The 20729-nt window shown below is 45.1% G+C and overlaps 1 protein-coding gene across 4 annotated transcripts in view; it reads right to left on the reverse strand.

The window, feature by feature from the left end:
• FBXW9 (F-box and WD repeat domain containing 9) overlaps positions 1-20729 on the reverse strand; it is a 503699-nt gene that overhangs the window by 96247 nt on the left and 386723 nt on the right. The gene's annotated exons all lie outside the window — the stretch shown is intronic.

The raw sequence follows: 20729 nt of genomic DNA on the forward strand, positions 1-20729 counted from the left end.
TACCAAGGTGAATCTGTATATAGTAGTAGTGGATGTTTTAGTGTGATACCTACATGAGGTTTTTAATTAGTAAGAGTTTGTCTAAGGCCTAAATAAATACCTGTATATGTATACATTCCACCTAACTTGTATTATTAAGAGTGCTCTGTGTTTACTTAACTAAACCCTTCATCACTCTCACACTCCTAACTTCCGAGGTCTTAGCCCTGCTGTTCATTAACACTGCACAAATAGAGTTTGGCTTGACATTAGTGGCTTTTTCTGTTCATCACAACAGGGCGGTCTCTCAGAATCTGCCTACAGCGATGCTATATAAAACACTGATATTTGTTTTTATTAACATCTTTTGTACTCCTCAGGGGTCCCGTTTGGGAGTCAGAGTACTGGGCGACAGAACTTGCTTCTAGTTATTTTATATCATTTGTTGTTTAAGCTTAATTTGACCTCTATCCCATACAGTATCAGTGGGTGTAGTTTTTGTTTATAAGTGTGATCAATGGGCTTAGAGAGTACCCACCATAAAGAATCTCATTTTCCTTCCTGGGGTTCATATATTTTATACATAAATGGTTGGTTAGCACCATGCCTAGGTAACAATTCCGAAAAACATTCAATAGCGTTTGTCCCCATTACTAAAGGCCATAGCTTTTTACAGTTAACCTCTAGATGTTTACTCTAAGAATAGGTCTCATTAGTGTCTAAGGATTGTTGAAGACCAACTTCAAGTTCAACTTGAATACACAGCTGCTTCTGGCCTACCTACTGACTCCATGATGATTATGAATCATTTTCTCAATGGTGGTTTATCGCGCATGTCCTCCACTGCATTCTTTACTTTGGGGTCTGCAGCCTTTGGCTCTCCAGATGCTATGAACTACAACTTCTATCAGCTCTACCCAGCTCAATCAATGGTGTTGTATCATGGGAATAGTAGTGAAATCATCCAGAGAGCCAAAGGTTGCAGACCCCTTTCTTTACTTCAAACTGCACTTCACCTCTTACTGAGCTCGTCCTTTACTCATCTCTATCCTTCTCTTACTTTCACTCAACACTCCAAGCTCTGGATCAGCCCTTAAATCCACCTCTTGAGACAGACAAGCACCATTACCTTTGCAGGTGGTGCAAGAACCACACCCCATCTCTTCCGCTCGCCTACAGGAATTCCCTTCTTTTCTTCACTACAGCCTTTGAATCTGCCACATCAACCAATCCAATGCCCTACTCTCTGCGCCCAACCCCCACATACTCTCTTCCAAACAGCAAGCCTGCTGGACCCTCCGCACCCGTGCAATGCCCACTTTACTTTCATTTCCTTTAACTCCTTTGCCCAGTACTTCTCACCTAAGATTGCAAAAATGTGAGCTACCTCAACAACGGCGAAGTACCCGCAAAGTACAATCTGGTGCAGGAGATTGTGTGGAGAAAACGTGTAACTCGAATTGGAACGCTTTCCCCCGTCTGTGCCTTTAAGGAAAACCTTGTGCGATAGAGAAGAAGCAGCTTTCTAAAAGCAGAAACAGGCGCAAAGCAGAAACCGGCGCAAAGTAACAGCAAAGTACAGTCTGGTGCAGCCCGGTGCTTAAGGTGGAAGGAGGCTGTCTATAGCGGCCGTCTCAGCAAGACAGTAAGCAATATACTCGGTAAAACTAAGCCAGTACGACCGTGCAGTGTTTCGTCAGTGCAAAGGCTCTTGATTTGGTGTGCACTAATAGAGAGCGCAGATCACATATTACTATCCATGGGTATAGCTAGCAGACGAGACGCATAGCACGGATTAATCCAATGTATAGCCAAAATCACTAGCTACTAACCCGCGTGTGTGCTAAAGATTGAAGAGCCTACACTAACCACAGGGCAAGCAAAGGGGCAGGGAGCATTAAGGGAAGGGACATTATGCTGGGTAAACTAAGAACGCGATCAAGCAATTACATCTTGTGAAATAATACCACATATAAGAAAGGTAAAGTTGCTAGTGCAAAAAGTAGCCACAAACAGAAAACACCCAGTCACAAGCTCACCACCAATTGTGACTGTAATACAACCAAAAGAAACCACACAAGTTGAAATCCAGAACGAACAGTCAACAATTGGGTAATAGAGGGGCCAATCTGGATCCATGGTTAGTAGCATTAGGTAACAACTCATTACTTGAGTCATGATACACATTGCAGAAAAATGAATGGAATGAAAGGCAAGTAGGGGGTTGCACAGGAACAGAAGTAAAAAGACGAGAACTCATTGAGAACTCGAGTAAAGCTACAGAACAAGAGTCTATTCCCAAAACAAATACTATCAACACCCAAAGACTCTCCACCTCACCAAACCTGTGTGTGGACAAGGAAGGATCCAGGAAGGTAAATGAAACAGCAGAAACAATCGGAACACAAAACGAAGTGCACGCTCGGCTTGCACCGATTTAGTTCACAATGAGAGTTCTGCTAAGACTGAGCAGGAAAACATTGGAAGAGGTCACCCGCACAACTTCATATAAATTGCTAGCACATGGTGAAGACAGAGAACTGGATGATCTAATTGCTGAAGCTGAATTACAAGCATCTCAAGTTGTGCCACCTCATGTGACTAATAACACCCCAGAAATAGTCCCGCTTGAAGGAGAACTCGATATGGGTAAATGTGACCCATGACGATTCCTCAATATAGCTATCAAGAAAACAAAGAAGTCAACAGAAGCAACAGAAGCAACGGAAAAGACAACAATCTGGGACTAAAATGAAAGCCAAAGTAAGCGAGAATAATAATAATGACTAACAATGCTTCAAAGGTAATAATACCGATTAAGATGGCCAAAAGAAAGGCAAACAATAAGAAGAAGAGAGGTAATATATCTAATGGCATTTTGACAAGCTGATTAACCAAGGGATAAAACAGAATGAAATAGTTGAAGAGTCACTATTGAACACGATTGAATTGTCAGACCTAGACAACACTGGGAGTATCAGACAAGTTACGAATACCTCACCCATTAGAGTAACAGCAAATACTGAAATAATGATTTTAAATGGAAACAAGACGGTCAGACCTACAAAGATTAAACGTGTGGCACAAACCTTTACTATATTAAGAGGATAGCTCAAGGACTGATAAAAGTAAAGTCACATATAAACAGAGCTGACTTTTTGGGAATACTGCCTTTAATACTACCACTTTGTATATTGGACACCAAGGCCTTCCAGTACATTGAACCACTGAACTGTTTGAATCACCCGTTCAACAAAGTGCACTGCAGTTCGCCAGAAACAGCGGACATGCTCAGTGTGTACAGCATCAGATTCTTAGAACTGGTATAGGAGTTGGATGCTGTAGAGGTCCCTGAAGCTACAAGCACCAATTCAAATGAGGAAATGGGAAATCTCATGGAGTGTGTGAAGCAGGCCGGTGGTAGTACAGGAAGCAAGGGAGACAGTAACATGTTACAGGAGAATGTATTGGGCGTCTTAAAATGGCTCATTGAATCTGCCACTCAGAAGGGCCCATGCAACAACTGAACTTGGTCATTGCGTACCTGGAAAACTCACCTAATGAGTGCAGAGGGATTCCTGTGTGGGCTACTGGAAAATGATATCTTTCTACTGCAGGAAAAGTGGCTGACCACTGATCCTCATATAGATGGATATCAAATATTTCAAATACTGGCAAAAAATGGGATGAAGGGACGCCCCTACAGGGGTTTGGTAATTGGAGTAAGATGCAGTATAAGGGCAGTAAGAATAAAAGCCATCTGTGATGTGTGAGAAACCTGAAGGTGTCTCACTTAATAGTCCCCCGGGATCTGTCATCCAGGTGGCCAGGACACAGGCATCGCTATTGAATCCAGCTCGAGGGGGTGGACCAATATGGGAGGATCATCTGGATGGGGGTCTTCGGGGAGTGGAAGTGGGACACTGACCTGTGAGACTCGGTACCCTCTTCCTTATAAGACCTTTTCCCCATCCTACCCCGTAGGATATGTAAAATCTCTGCCCCCCCTTTCCTACATGAACACTCTCATACCGCGAAAGACAAACGACTAACACCAGAGACGTTTACCTGACATGTCCCAACACAAGGGTCAAGCAGAGTCAGGCAAGTGCCGATAACTGCGGACACGTGATGGCCCTTTCCTTTCCCCACAGGGATAAAAGGCAAAGCATGAGAGCACACTTTGTGCAAGGCCGAACGCACGAGGAAGAAGTGATTCCAAGACGGCAGTTCAAACGAAGGAGAAAGGCGGAGGAAACTGAAAGGATGACAAGGAGGGAATTGCCCTTGCCCTTTTTAACCCAGACCCGCCCTTTTCAACGCAGAACCGCAAAGCCTTCAAAGACAGAACTATAAGCCCTGAAAACGCAGCTGGCGATTCGTGTGACAGATGTCAACGGTACACGGGGCACTCCCGAATTGATACCCAGGGTGGAAAATAGAGCTTGTTGCCGCGGTACCGCTCTTGATTCCCGCTGGAAGAAAAGCCAACGAGTTCAACACAGCAGGTGTGTCGGAGGGAACTGATAGTAAACCGGACTCTGTTAAGCTCATGGTTGCATTAGCAACATTTCCATAAAGAAAAGAAGAAAATAGACCAAGATCTTTTGTGAACAACCAAGGTACCAAGGTTAGAGTTGATTGATTTTTTTAAGTTAATGAGGAAACTCAAAGTCTTTTTTAACACTCTTGAAGATGATGAAACCATTAAGGAACCTTCAGAGTTCCTGGAACTTGCACCCAAGAGTAAATTTAATTCTCCAATTAACAATCACGTATTGACAGTCTTTGAAAAAACAGTACTGGACCAATTTAAGAAAATCCCCTTTCAGTCTAAGGGACGGTTAAACTTAATGGTGAGTGAACGACAAACCCTCAAGAGATTGTTGGACAACAAGGAGATTATATTCAAACCAGCAGGTAAGGGCGGTGCTCTTGTCCTAATGGACAAGAACAAATACATCGCAGAGGTGGAACGGCAACTGTCTGACCAAGAAACCTATAAAAAAATTAACTACAATCCAACAGAGAACGTGAAGGAACTGATCAAGGAAATATTGGATGAGGGAGAAAACAGAGAGGTCATCTCAGACAAGATTCGTAAATTCCTGGAAAAGACACATCCTATTACACCAGTAATGTATATCCTGCTGAAGATTCATAAGAGGCTAGTGGACCCACCTGGGCGACCCATTATAGCAACTACAGACAGCCTTCTGGAACCGCTGGCGAGATACTTTGACAAGATTTTACAACCCCTTATACAGGAGACTCCGACATATATCAAGGATACAACGCATTTCCTGAAAAAACTTAAAGGAAGTTGACTTTGTGAACGAAAGGGATACTCTATTTACAATGGACGTCACATCCCTGTATACTAATATCTCACATGAAGCAGGCCTTGAGGCAGTGAAATGGCTGCTATTGAGGTCTAACAATTGCCAAGGGGACAAAATCTTTGTACTTACACTACTCAAGTTGGTACTCATGAATAACTTCTTCAGATTCCAGGATAGATACTATCTGCAACTTTCGGGTACCAGCAGGGGGGCAGACATGGCTCCGGCCTATGCGAACACCTATATGTACTACTTAGAAACCGAACATGTATTAACTTCAGCAAGGTGGTTACAGCATTTAACCATCTACGTAAGATACATAGACGATGTGTTTGATATCTGGTCTGGCCCGGATGATGAATTAGCAGACTTCTTTTCCATGATGAACACAATGCATCCACGTATTAAGTTCACTACACAAACAAGTAAGTCTAAGATCAACTTCCTGGATGTGGAAATCTACACCAAAGGAGCCAATTTCGAGACCAAAATATTTACTAAGTCAACAGACAGAAATAGCCTTTTGTTGGCAACAAGTTTCCACCCACGTTGGACAATTGACAGTGTACCATTAAGCCAATTTATACACTATCGAAGGAATATCTCAGAGGAATCAGAGTATGTGAGACAGTCAGCTACGCTGCGTCACAAGTTCAGGGAGAGAGGATACAATCCGACATCTATCTCCAAAATTGAAGAGAAGGTGGCTAACATCGAGAGGGAGAGACCCTGTTCACGCCTAAAGTTAAGAACAAAGATGACAGTATAGTGTACGCAACAACACATTCCATCCAAAGCAAAAGATTAGAAGTATCATCCAGAGGAACTGGCCGATGTAGCGAATGGATCCTCAGACACAATCACTCTTCCAACAACCTCCCATTTTTGCATACAGAAATAGTAGGGCTCTCAGGAACAGCCTGATTCGAGCAGAGACTCCAATGGACCAGGCGGGATCAACACAGTATAGAGGTACACAACGCTGCTACAACTGTCAGCACTGCAGTAACATCCTGCTGGGGAATACGATCTCGCATCCACACACAGGCAAACCAATCGCACAAACATTCTTGCATTTGTTATTCAACTAATGTAGTTTATGCACTCAAATGTCCCTGTGGTTTCTACTATGTGGCGATCACTATGAGGAAGGCAAAACTGAGATGGACTGAACATGCATAGAACATTCGGAACAAAAACCAAAGATCACCAGTGTCAATGCATTTTGTTGAAGCAAGACATTCTATTGCTCAGTTGAGATGTATTATCTTGGAACAAGTGCAAGTGGGTTCAAGAGGGGGAGATGTACACAAATGACTGTCACAGAGGGAGATTGTTTGGATAGACTTACTGGACTGCCTTAGCCCAAGAGCCATGAACTGCGAATTTGACCTGATGTGCTTTGTATAACAATATGTGCTTTTCTTTCTTGAACTGTCCACTTGATTACCATAGATTGATATAGAGACTGATGACTCTGATTTATCAAGACCATTAGGATATATGTACTTGAATCAATATGGTTAGGAATTAGGCCTTTTCGATACTGATGCATTAATGATGTCCTTATTCATCATACTATCTATGAATTTATTTCCCCATATCACACTTGGGCGGACAGGACGTGAGAGCCAATTCTCACGTGGTCTGGAGTCCGGCCTCTGTATACTCACTAACTGCTGGCGAGAGGTGGGGCACCACACAGTCTATGACTACGGTGGTGCCCCGCCTCCCGCTTTCCTACATCCTCTATCATTAAATAGCTACAATTCCTATTACGAGCCGCTCTTCCACTGCAATTAATAAGGGGGATCTAGTCCCCTTACACTCTACATTGTTTCTCTTACCCATTTTTACAATTCATTGTACTAACTTGAGAGATGAGTGCAGGCCCACTGGCCACTCCGTGTTATACACTGTGGGTCTGCCGTGGAGAGAGTGCGTGTCGTCTCCATGGCAACCGTTTTGACTTGTGATCACTGGCCATGATCAGCTGGAATGTTGGTGTTGACGTGGTGTGGATGGGCTCATGAGGATTCTCATGTTGTGCCCACACGGCGTCTGAATACAGATTGCACAGGGACGCTCTAATTAACATAGATCGCATAGAGTTTCGTTAATCTATGTATATGCTGTGACTCGAAATGTGCGCCCACACCAACATGGCGACCATGGGCGCGACGCGCGTGCACGCCGCTCCCATGGGATCCTATTAACACATGGCAGAGCCGAGCAGCGCGTCCGACTGACGGGCAGCTCGAGGTCTGCGTCTTACTGCATTTTTCAGGTAATTGATCACAGCCACTACGACAGGACCGCCTACTTACCCTATTCACCTACTCTCTCTAGAGCTCACTCATTCTGAGCGCCCTCATGACGTTTATATTTACGAGCGGTTTGTTCATGCTCAGCAGCATGTCCTCTCCCCGCTGCTCGTGAGCATGAGACTATATGCACACTGATTTATTGATTTATTGATATAGATAGCCTCAACAGTACATTCACTTTTATCTTCTTTACTCTGATTTGTTGAATCCTTTTTTAGTACTGATTTTCTTAAAGTACCGTATATTTTCATTGAATTCTTTAGCTCACATATCTTGGGACTAACTGTCCATCAGCTTATTTATTCCCGGGGCGAGGAGCTTTCCTTTGGACCTGGTGAGTGTGGACAACAGCATTATTTTCGAGCTACTGGTGTTTAAATCATATGTTCTTGATAGCTGAGAATTGTCATTTCTATTCTCAATACAGGTTGAGGTGTTTTTCTCCTATTGTTCCAACTATAAGGTTAGTGCCTTTGAATGATACCCACTTTCTATCTCACCAGTGAATTACATAGAATTAATTAGGTTATCTTCATCTTTCTAGGAAGATCCAAAAAATACCTTGGAACTTTACACATCCTGCCCTGAGGATGGATTTGATGAAATCCGAAACACGTTGGCACTTTTATGAGTGTTTAGGATGAGTGACTGAGCAGAAGGAATGTTACTGCTCATGTATATAATACGCGCACACATCAATTTGATGAAGTACTGATTTCTTATTATATTGAATGCTTGAATTCAACCAAACCTGGCTCATTAGAGTTGATTAACAGCTCGGATTTGAAACTGTATTTGACAAAATTGATGAATGTTTATTTGTATTAATTTGTGTTTTGCACACTGATACCTGAACAGTGTTGTCTTTATGAATCTTGTTACAAACAAATATTCTGTCTACCTTGTATTATTTACGGTCTTGTTGGCGCTTGACTGTGCTAGATCAGGGTGACAGTCTTATTACTTGCACGGTTGTGCATTACTTGCTAAGCACAAGAAATGTATGTACTTAAATTTATGCATTGAAACTTGTTACGTTAACCGGTTGGGATTGCGGCCTCCGGTTTGGAGACCCGTATTCACAACTGGCCATAAATGTACCTGGGATTATATCCCATTTAGAGTGCAGCGTAGGGTTATCGGTTGGCAACACCCGGTGTATGTTGTTTGCTTTCTGTAGAGTGGACCGGCGCCACGTGGGAAAGACTCCAACGAATGTCCCGCTCCTGAACAAGGAGGATGTATTTGAACTGAGAATACTACAAGAACCAAGAAGCCCAGGGAAGGCCCAGGAGAGATGTCAAAGCGGTCATACCAGGGTCGAGTCAAACCTCTTGTACAGTCTCAAGTCTTCGACACGTTGTGAATTGAAAAGCTAAATTAAACTGCATTGTGGTAATGAATGTGAACCCAACTGAAGGTCCACAGTGTGACATTGGTCTGAGCCCAATTGAGGGAGGCCGACATTGTGAAAGGGATCGGAGCCCGTCTGAGGGGGATCCTCAGGTGAAGAAGAGTCACCAAACCTGAAGACCTATAGAAGGAAGTGTTTGTTGGTTGTTTGTGATACATCAGTACCTTTGTACTGGGGAGACACCCGGCCGGCCCATAGAGTGGAGGTTTGCTCCAGAGTACTTTAAGACAAGATAGCTGAACCTTTGAGATGGATGGAGGCGCAGGTTTACTACTCCAACACCAATCAATAAGGACAACTCAATGGTTTGGCAAAGGCAGTCCGTTTAATGACAAGTACAAAAAACTGGGAGTCATGGAAATCAGCAGTGATGCGATAGTCCGTCTCACTTCAACTCCGACGAACTTCATCCAAACAATAACATTTATACTCAAAACTTGTCATAATTAACGTTTAATACTTAAAAGTTAACATGCAATTCTATTGGTTAGGAAAAGGTAACTTTAATATAGGTACTATATCTGTATATGGTAACGGAGTGAGAGGATTGGATAAACACTATCAGGTGGGCGTCTAAGCTCTTCCTTCTAACATAATTCTTGTAGCCGTCACTAAGAGTACGACGTCCCATTGGTTCTACTATCTATAGGACCCTCGATTATTTGGTCCATTGTGATTGGGTTGGCTTCAACCCCATGCATACATCTCCACTTTACTTAGCAGCAAACAGAATGGTCAACCAGGTGCAGGGTGCCCCACGATTCACCCGGCCTTCCTTCAATCAATCATTACTTTAGTGGCTATGTGTCAGTTAGTTGGCTGTGGTTGGCCTCAAAACTATCTTCTTGTCAGGAAAAGTTATGATATTTCTGTTTGGGCGACTGCCAGGCGTTGGTGTGGACCCGTGCCTCTTCTTGCTCGGATGGTCACGTGCTACTCACACCGTGAATCTGCCTAGTTTCCCTCAATTTGTGCATTTAGTTCTAATTCGGCTTGCCACCTGCCTATGCCTCCTTATCTCGGCCTTCCTGAGACAGGCTATTCTGTTCTTAAGTTTCGATTCCGCAAAGCTACTGTTCACTCCTTCTATTGGTCTGACCTTGGCTTTTTCCTGGCGCAAGTTGCCTCTGCTGAGTTTCGATTCAGCCATCTCTTCTCGTTTTAGCTGGAATTCAAATCCTGTACTGTTTGGCCTCTAGTAATGTCATGATGCCTACCTCCAAGGAGCCAGGTCCGACCCAGCAACCCCAGAGACAGGCATCATTTCCCCCCCCCCCCAGGGAAGTGCCAGCGGGCCCAAGCTGGGGCCCTTTGGAAACAGTCCTGGCGCCTTAGGCGCCAGGCCATGTTAGACCCCTGTCCTGGCGCCTTAGGCGCCAGGCTCATAAAGCTAGACATGTGTTCAAGTGTTTTAATGTGCACTTACCTGATGCAGACCATGCTGCTACATACAGGCCCTCTTGAGGCCTGAATGGAACTACTTTACCTGTGGGACTACTTTCCACCTGGGTGTGGTCGGGTAGGATACATACCTGATCGGTGGAAGGATACATACCTGGAACTTCTTCCAAAGCTATTTAAATCACGCCCGATCAGCAACTCACGCTTCGCGTTGTTCTGCTCCTCGCAGCTGGACGCTCACCATGTCAGCTCCTGCATCTGGACTTCAGACACGCTTGTCAGCATCCTGGGTCGCCTGCAAAGGGAGATAAGAGAGAATTGGTGAGAAAGAAGACCTTACCAGCTAAATCTGCATCACGGAGACATCACACCGACGATCCTGAAAGGGAAGACATCATTTTAAAAGCATTTCGCTTCTATCACTGCAGCGCTGCATTTCACTCACCTTTCCTGGGCGCCTCCATCTTCAGCAGCGATCATCCGGATCCGCACCCACTTCTCAGAGCCTAGAGAGAAAAAGACAAGAAGACAAGGTGAGAGAAGGAAGGGAATAGGAAAGGCTCTGTTTCCTTCTAAGACTTACCTGTTGGGTCATTCCCATTTCATTTCGGGTCCTGCCGCTTCCTGGCATTCCGGACCCCGGCCCCTATGGGGAAAAAAGACAAAGACAGTGAATGAGCGAATGCAAAGACATTACCTGAACGCTCATCCAGAACTTACCTGTCATTTACTGGAACTGCACGTTTCACTTCGGGTCAGCGCCATATCTCCGGCATTCCGAACCCCGGCCCCTAAGGGGAAAAAGACATAAGCATTAGCGCTTGCTGCAATAAGACAATGAACATTATTATTAAGCTTGAACTTTTGAACTTGCAACAGAACTCTTACAGCACCTCACCTGAATAGTCAAGCTTATTTTGAACTCCCATAAAACCACAATCCAGTGAAGTAACTGGGTTTCAACGCGCCCCTGCATCAGAAGCAGGATGGAGAACTCATCTTTCCAGACCCTAAGGTGAGACTTCACGGGGAATCGTGGAAGGGTATCGTGGAGGGTTGGAAGGGAGTGGGAGGCTTGAGCATTATTCCGTCAGTAGGTAATACTCCCTTTTCACGCACAGGGGAATATTCCTGCGAGCCTGTAAAGCCAGAGTAGAGGGGCCCTTCCTGTCCATCTTCAGAGTCCTGCGCTTCACCATTGAAGAAGCATCAGCACTCGAAGCCAGACCTGCGCCTCCGTGGGAATCAGGTGAGCATGACAGAACGCGAAGCCTACCCACAATTTCCCACCCGGGCGCTATGGAGACTTCCGAGACAGATCAGCTGGCCCAGCTTTTGGGGGAATTACGGGCAGAAGTGCACTCAACCCGCCAGGAGACTAACGCTCTCAAAAGAGAACTGATCCTATCAAAGGAAAGAACAGATGACCTGGCCAAAAGGTTACTGCAGGCCCAGGCAGGGCACACTCCTTTACCTAATCCCGGAGGTACTTCCACATCAATGGGTTTGAATAACCCGGTACAAATCAATCTACCTGGACACATGCCTTTGGCCCCGCCTGAACGTTTTGCGGGGGATCCCAAGAAATATGCCGTCTTTATGAACCAATGTCGTTTACACTTTCTATGCAGACCCGGGGCCTTCCCTAACGACCAGACCAAGGTAGCCTTTATACTATCTTACCTCAGTGGCAGTGCTGCCGATTGGTCTATTCCATTGGTAAATCAGGATGATCCCATTCTCCAGGATTTTCAGGGCTTCCAGGCCAGCATGGAAAGATTGTTTGCTCGACACTCTCAAGGACAGGCCCTTGATAACGAACTGTTATCCTTACGACAAGGTAATCAGGATCTCCTGTCCTATGTTGCCACCTTTAATAGACTGGTTGTGGAAACTGGATGGCCAGAAAACAAAAGGATTACATTGTTTCATCGAGGCCTGCGCGGAGAGCTTAAGGATGTTCTAGCTCAGATTGTAAATCTACCCCAGGTCTGCGCAGACTACATAGACTTGGTGGTTCAACTTGATCACAGACTTCAAAATAGAAAAGCAGATCGGTTCAAGTACGAAACCGGAGTACCGATCAAAACCCACGCTAACTCCAAGAGTACCGACGTATCCGAACCTATGCAAATCGGCGGTGTTAAAGGACCATTAACGCAGAAGGAACGAGAGAGAAGGCGGCAAATGCAACTTTGTCTGTATTGCGGGTCTTCCGGTCACTTTCTTCGAAATTGTCCGGTTAAACCACCTAAGAAGGTGGTTGGAGCCACTGATAACGATTTATTGACACCTGATTCGGGAAACGACCTAGCCCGACAAACGTAGGGGTCCGCTTGCCGAGCTTGAAAACAAACTCTTTCACCTCACATTTTGTCATGCCAATGGTGCTCGTGGACCCAAAACAGCCCCAGCAGTTGCATGCTATAAAAGCATATATCGACAGTGGAGCTATTGGAAATTACATAGACCGTGAATTGGCTTCCAGGATTAAGCTCCCTCTCCGCCCGAAAGTAACCCAAGATGTCATTACTACAGTAGATGGAACCGAAATAGCCTAAGGGCCTGTAACGCATTCCACTGTTGAAATGACACTGGTGGGCCAGGATGGACATCGGGAAGCAATTGTGTTTGATGTGATCAAGGCCCCACAATTTCAAGTAATTCTTGGAATTCCTTGGTTAGAAACACATAATCCCAGAATTGACTGGCGAGCAAAGAAGATAAGTTTTCCTGATTGTGAACCAACTTGTTATCCAAGAAATCCAGTTATGGGTCTAGCCTCAGCAACTTCCACCCCTGTACAGCTACCGTCAGAATACCAAGAATTCCAAGACGATTTCAGAAGGAACAGGCTAACACGTTACCTCCCCATCGGTCTTATGATTGCCAAATCGATCTGGTACCCAATGCTCAACTACCTTGTAGTAGGATTTATGCTCTTACGGAACCTGAGAACCTGCATTTGCGTCAGTATTTAGATCAGTACCTAGCCAATGGTTTTATTCGCCCGTCCAAGTCTCCTGTCTCCTCAGCTCTGTTCTTCGTGCCGAAAAAAGAGGGCGACCTTAGAACATGTATAGACTATCGTGCCCTAAATCAAATAACGATTAAGAATCGTTATCCTCTGCCCCTGATCCCTGAGCTTATCGACCAGGTGAAAGACGCTTGTGTGTACACCAAGTTAGATCTCCGAGGAGCTTATCACCTCGTGCGTATAAAAGAAGGCGACGAATGGAAGACTGCATTCCGCACCAAATTTGGGCTCTTCGAATATCAGGTGATGCCTTTCGGTTTGTGCAATGCACCTGTCGCCTTTCAGTACTTTATGAATGATGTTCTTCGGGAACTTATCGATGTCTGTGTTATTGTTTATATTGACGACATCCTGGTGTACTCTTCTTCAGAATCCGATCACAGAAAACATGTTAGGGCAGTTCTTGAGAAATTGCGCCAGCACAGACTATTTGCAAAGCTCGAAAAATGCGTTTTTCATACCACAGAAGTTGAGTTTCTCGGATTCATCCTGACACCTCAAGGAGTCCGAATGGACTCGCGAAAGGTGGACGCCATCCTCAAATTGCCATCTCCTAGCTCAGTGAAGGGAGTTCAGAGCATGCTCGGCTTCGCCAATTTCTATCGAAGATTCATCCCGGAATTTTCCCGAACAGTCCAACCCATCACAGCTCTCCTAAAGAAAAACAAACGCTTTGAATGGACTCTTGAGGCCGAACAAGCCTTTCAGGACCTGAAAACCAAATTCACCTCTGCACCTGTATTGAAGCACCCGCACCCAGATCTCCCTTACATTGTGGAAACCGACGCATCCAGTTCGGCCAGGGGAGCTGTCCTGTCGCAAAGAGACCCAGAAACTAACCAACTACACCCTGTGGCCTTTTGGTCCAGGAAATTTTCTCCTCCTGAAATCAACTACGCAATTACCGACAAAGAGTTACTGGCTATTAAATCTGCTTTCAAGGCTTGGAATCACTACCTTCTCGGGGCAAGACACACCATCACCTTAATTACGAACCACAGAAATTTGCAGTATTTAAAGACGGCCAAAGCTCAATCTTCACGACAACTCCGATGGGCTCTATTCTTTGCGGAATTTGATTTTGTAATTACCCATCGCCGTGGCTGCAAGAATGGTAAAGCGGACGCCTTATCCCGGATTGGCATGGAAGAACCCAATTCGAGTTTAGAACCTGTGCCAATCATACCTGAACAAAGAATCTTAGGCCTACCTTCATTGCAAACTATTGAGGACATCCAAACGCAAGTAAAACAACTTCTAGACTCTTCAGCCTTACTGGAATGGAGTCAAAAGGGTCCTCATTACACCGTTAAGGATGATTTACCCTACTTCCAGGAGCGGTTGTTTCTGCCAAGTAAAGAATTGCAAGAACTTGTTATTGCCCATCATCATGAATCATTAATGGAAGGACACCCTGGTATCGCTAAAATGGAGGAAAAAATCAAACGCCACTTCTGGTGGCCTTCTTGGAGAAAAGACAAAGTCTTTTGTATTGTCTTGCGGAATTTGCGCCCAAAACAAGGGTCAAAAGAAAAGGCCAGCCGGCCTACTTCAACCCTTGGATATTCCACCGGCACCATGGCACACCTTGTCAATTGACTTTATAACTGACCTGCCTCCTTGTGCTGGTAACAACACTATCCTTGTAATTGTGGATCTATTCTCCAAAATGGCCCACTTTATCCCTTTAAAAGGCTTGCCTTCAGCTTCCACCTTGGCCAAGGAATTTCTGGAGAATATAGTTCGCATACATGGTTTCCCTTCCATATTAGTCTCGGATCGTGGAAGTTAATTTATCTCCCATTTTTGGAAGAAGTGTTGCCAACTAGCACAAATAGATGTGCGGTTATCCACCAGCCACCACCCCCAGACCGACGGACAAACCGAGAGAACCAATCAGACTCTCGAGCAATATCTTCGGTGCATGTTACACCAATCCGAGTTAAATTGGAAAGACATCCTTTGGATCGCAGAATATGCATACAACAATTCAGTGCATTCTGGAACCAGACAAACTCCTTTTTATACTTTGTATGGTCACCATCCTCGGACCTCTGACCTAGATCCACCTCTGACCCTGGAAATGCCCGCAGTAAATCATCTGCATTCCACAATAACCCAAGCCTTCAAAGAAGCTGCAACTCATTTACAGCAAGCCAAGAAAAAGTATAAAGAAAACGCTGATTTGCACCGAAGTGAAACTCCTCCTTACCAAGTAGGAGACCAGGTATGGCTAGCAACGAAACATTTACCCCTCAAGGGCCCGCGAACCTTCAATCCCAGATTCATAGGACCTTATCCCATCAAGGCTATAATCAATCCTGTGGCCTTTAAACTGGATTTACCGTCTAACATCCATATTCATCCAGTTTTTCATGCATCACTTTTGAAGCTAGTACAACCAGGGACCCGACTGTCCAAGCCTCCAGACCCAGTTCAAATTGAAGGGGAATTAGAATTCGAAGTTAAAGACATTTTAGACTCCAAGGTGTTAAAGTCAAAACTCTTCTATCTTGTTGACTGGAAGGGATATGGACCTCAGGAGAGATCGTGGGAGCCTAGTATCCATATTCACGCACCTCGATTAATACAAAGGTTTCACCGGAGATTTCCGAACAAGCCAAAACTCCCGGAGGGAACAACCTTGGGAGGGGCCTTGAGGGGGTGGGGGCAGGGTGCGGGGGGTACTGTCATGATGCCTACCTCCAAGGAGCCAGGTCCGACCCAGCAACCCCAGAGGCAGGCATCATTCCCCCCAGGGAAGTGCCAGCAGGCCCAAGCTGGGGCCCTTTGGACACAGTCCTGGCGCCTTAGGCGCCAGGCTCATGTTAGACCCCTGTCCTGGCGCCTTAGGCGCCAGGCTCATAAAGCTAGACATGTGTTCAAGTGTTTTAATGTGCACTTACCTGATGCAGACCATGCTGCTACATACAGGCCCTCTTGAGGCCTGCATGGAACTACTTTTCCTGTGGGACTACTTTCCACCTGGGTGTGGTCGGGGAAGGATACATACCTGATCGGTGGAAGGATACATACCTGAAACTTCTTCCAAAGCTATTTAAACCACGCCCGATCAGCAACTCACGCTTCGTGTTGTTCTGCTCCTCGCAGCTGGACGCTCACCGTGTCAGCTCCTGCATCTGGACTTCAGCCACGCCTGTCAGCATCCTGGGTCGCCTGCAAAGGGAGATAAGAGAGAATTGGAGAGAAATAAGACCTTACCAGCTAAAGCTGCATCACGGAGACATCACACCGACGATCCTGAAAGGGAAGACATCATTTTAAAAGCATTTCGCTTCCATCGCTGCAGCGCTGCATTTCACTCACCTTTCCTGGGCGCCTCCATCTTCAGCAGCGCTCATCCGGATCCGCACCCACTTCTCAGAGCCTAGAGAGAAAAAGACAAGAAGACAAGGTGAGAGAAGGAAGGGAATAGGAAAGGCTCAGTTTCCTTCTAAGACTTACCTGTTGGGTCATTCCCATTTCATTTCGGGTCCTGCCGCTTCCTGGCATTCCAGACAGTGAATGAGCGAATGCAAAGACATTACCTGAAAGCTCATCCAGAACTTACCTGTCATTTACTGGAACTGCACGTTTCACTTCGGGTCGGCGCCATATCTCCGGCATTCCGAACCCCGGCCCCTAAGGGGAAAAAGACATAAGCATTAGCGCTGAATATTATTATTAAGCTTGAACTTTTGAACTTGCAACAGAACTCTTACAGCGCCTCACCTGAATAGTCAAGCTTATTTTGAACTCCCATCAAACCTCAATCCAGTGAAGTAACTGGGTTTCAAAGCGCCCCTGCATCAGAAGCAGGATGGAGAACTCATCCTTCCAGACCCTAAGGTGAGACTTCACGGGGAATCGTGGAAGGGTATCGTGGAGGGTTGGAAGGGTGTGGGAGGCTTGAGCATTATTCCGTCAGTAGGTAATACTCCCTTTTCACGCACAGGGGAATATTCCTGCGAGCCTGTAAAGCCAGAGTAGAGGGGCCCTTCCTGTCCATCTTCAGAGTCCTGCGCTTCACCATTGAAGAAGTATCAGCACTCGAAGCCAGACCTGCGCCTCCGTGGGAATCAGGTGAGCGTGACAAGTAAACTGAGTTGATTCCGCTTTTGTGTAAAGTAGACTTGCACTTATATAATGTGCTTCGTTGTGGTAGATATGTATAGGTGGCGCTTGCCGCGGTCTATCTTCTACTAAGCATAGCAAGCCACACTGTTTTCTTAGCTTTCTTGCGGTTTCAAGCATATGTACAGGCGTTAGCTGGTTTAATAATTGGTGACAAGGTGCGCACTATGTTGCCAGTCAAATTTTCCTGCATTGACTTCTCCTCTAAACACACGTTTTCATGACTCCATCAATCTTCAGGGAGGCTGTGTTTCTTTACCTTTTCATGCGTGTCTTCATTTCCTTTTCAGGTGTAGCAGGTTAATTGACTATACTGTCTCTAAGGATTCTAGTACTTGTATTTTTCGCACACTTCATTTCTCTTGCAGGTGACTGGAAACAACTCCCTCCATAGCACAGGGAGGGGGGAAAGCCATGTTTGTGGCTCTCCATTGTAAGGCATGATGGCCTTGGTGCTGCAGCCTTTTGAGCCTGGGACTCCTGGAACATAATGGTTAAGAATTAGTTAGCTGGTTTAATGACTTCATCCTGCTTTATAGCTTAAGTTTCTTTATATTTCAACATCGTCTCTCCTTCTAAATTCATAATATCCTTATTCATGGTGTTTCATCTCTTTGTGTCATTTTTTGGTTCTGTACCTTAGTCCGGGCCCTCGTGACATCACCATTCGTCTTCCATTAAGGCCTTTTGGGCTTCTTCCGGGACAGTGTTTAGGCTATCTTCATTTCGTCTTATTTGCTGGTAGGGTTTTCTCAATGGATACCTTACTGTCCATGGTTTTCTGGGTATCGGTATTTCAACAGGTGTTGCTCTCATGATAGGTACTGGACAGAGCCCTACTGCGGCTCTCTGCTGGTTTATTTGCTCATCATAACGTCACGTATTTTGGTGTGAATGTCCCTGGTACTTCGAAACGGGCGATGGGAGAGCAGGCCTTATTTGGGACCTCCTCTACACTCCCCCCTCTGGGCGATTCATCAACCACTTCCGCTTCCTCCTTTGGATTCATCTTACTTGGTTCCTCTATATTCATCTTCACTTCATCGTCTGGGTTCATTCCTTCTTCACCTTCTGTGTTTGTACATGATGGTTTGAAGAAGTGTCTCTTTGGAGTCCATATTTTTATTACTCCTTTTAGACTTCCTGCTATTCTTACATGTTTGTCTTTATTCCATGTCATTAATTGGCATTGTCCATTTGGGCTGCAGTAAATCCATTTTCCCTCAATTTCTGCGCTTCCTGGGATAAAGAAACCTTGTACCTTCTGGTGCATGCTCGCTGGCCTTCACAAAGTCTCTTACTTCCTGATCAGTGAGATCGTTAGGTCTCCGTCCCGGCTTGACATCAATCATGATCTTCATCCATATGGCTTTTTTCGCAGTTTTCTGGCATTGCGAGATTATTATCTTGATGACACAAAATCATAGTAATATCATCAATAGCAGGGCTCCCAGAAACTTGAATATGTCTGCCATCCATTGTAGGACCCACGAGAATAGTGATCCAAACCAACTGTCATCGTCAACTTCGTCGATCATCTGGTTCTGCGGCTTTGTCAGCATACCTATGACTTCTGTTAAAGTTCCATTTTCTTCGTCGTGAGAAGGTACAAATGTGCAACATGAGTCTCCAATTTTGGCACAAACTCCTACCTCCATAGCTGTGATCATGTCAAGGACATATCTGTTCTGGAGAGTCATCAGTCGGATTGCTCTTAATGCTTCCTTAATTGCATTGAATCCTTTTATGGTCGTGTTGATTGTCTGTAGCAATTCCCATCTGGTTATCTGCAACTATTTAGTGTTTACTCCAACCTGTATTCTTGGCATAAAAATCATTGTGAACACTGATGAGGTGAGGCTGAACAGCCTGTGTTCATATGGGATTGCATGAAATGCTTCTTCTGATTTGGCAGAGAAGTAATTTTCTCTCTTCATTCGAGTTATCAGTTCCACAGATCTCTTCTTTCTCAGGCGAGCGTCTGCTTTCGGGAAACTGTCAATGTTCAGGTTGCTTTTCGGGATCACCAGTGCTGGAACGTGGACATTCACTATTATGCATATGCCTCCCCAGTTTTTCGGCAGTCTGATGTATGCCTTGGATCCGCATGCCCAATAATGATCCATAATTACTGCGGTTCCATGTACCATTCCTGGAGCGTCAAAGATTCGTCCACAGTTCTGATTCTCTCCCATCTTCCTTGTGCCACTGTTCCTGAAGCACAATTTCGGGCATTCTAGTGGCACTATCTGCAAGGGTCCTCCTCTGTCTTCGACCCATGTCAGCAGCTTTGGGAGTTTTGGCCAACTGGTTTGCACAGTCTTTGTGAGTTCTCAATTGCCTCCTTGCAGGCTCCAAGGACCATCCATGCTCGGCATATAACTACGCCTTGCTCCAATCCGTTTGGTGAAAGTACTGTTCCACAAATCTGCATTTGGCCTCTATTTTTCCAAATTGTAGCCACTTCTAGAGTTTTCCCTTGGACGTTCTGTCTCGGGTTTACTTCCCATCGTATTCCTGCTCCTTTAACTTCAGGTTTCTCATACCTGATCACATGATTTCTAGTAGGAGTTCTATTTCTCGTCTTAATGTCCTGGACATAATCATCTTCATCGGGATATGATGTTTCAGTTGCCCATATCAATGAGGCATCACTTTGCAAGAACTGGCCTCTGGTCTTGCACATTGCTACATGGGAGAGACAGTGTGCTGTCGGGACATCAATTTCTACAGCTACGAAGATCTTGGACGTCCCCATGCTGTACGGTAGAAGTGCACAAACAAAGCATTCTCCTTCTGAATTTCGTCTTCCAACTTCTTTCATGTGCTGTTACCAAATGTTGTTTCCCAGATGTGCTGTGCTGTCCAAGTAATCGTTTAGTTCATTGTCATCTTCATACATGCTTCTCTTGATTCTTAGTGTTTTCCTGTAATTGGCTATAACTACATCCCTGAATGCCTCAATATGGCTTTTTCTTGCTGGAGGATTTTCAGGTATCCTGGTCCATGGTGCAGGCTTCCTCTGTACCAATGGGGTAGGTGGAAGTTTTGCAGTTCTCTCCTTCTCTTCTTGCATCCTTTTCCTGCTATTTATA

Source organism: Ambystoma mexicanum, chromosome 3q (assembly GCF_040938575.1).
Source record: "Ambystoma mexicanum isolate Mex_15411 chromosome 3q, UKY_AmexF1_1, whole genome shotgun sequence".
Taxonomy (NCBI): Eukaryota; Metazoa; Chordata; class Amphibia; order Caudata; family Ambystomatidae; genus Ambystoma; species Ambystoma mexicanum.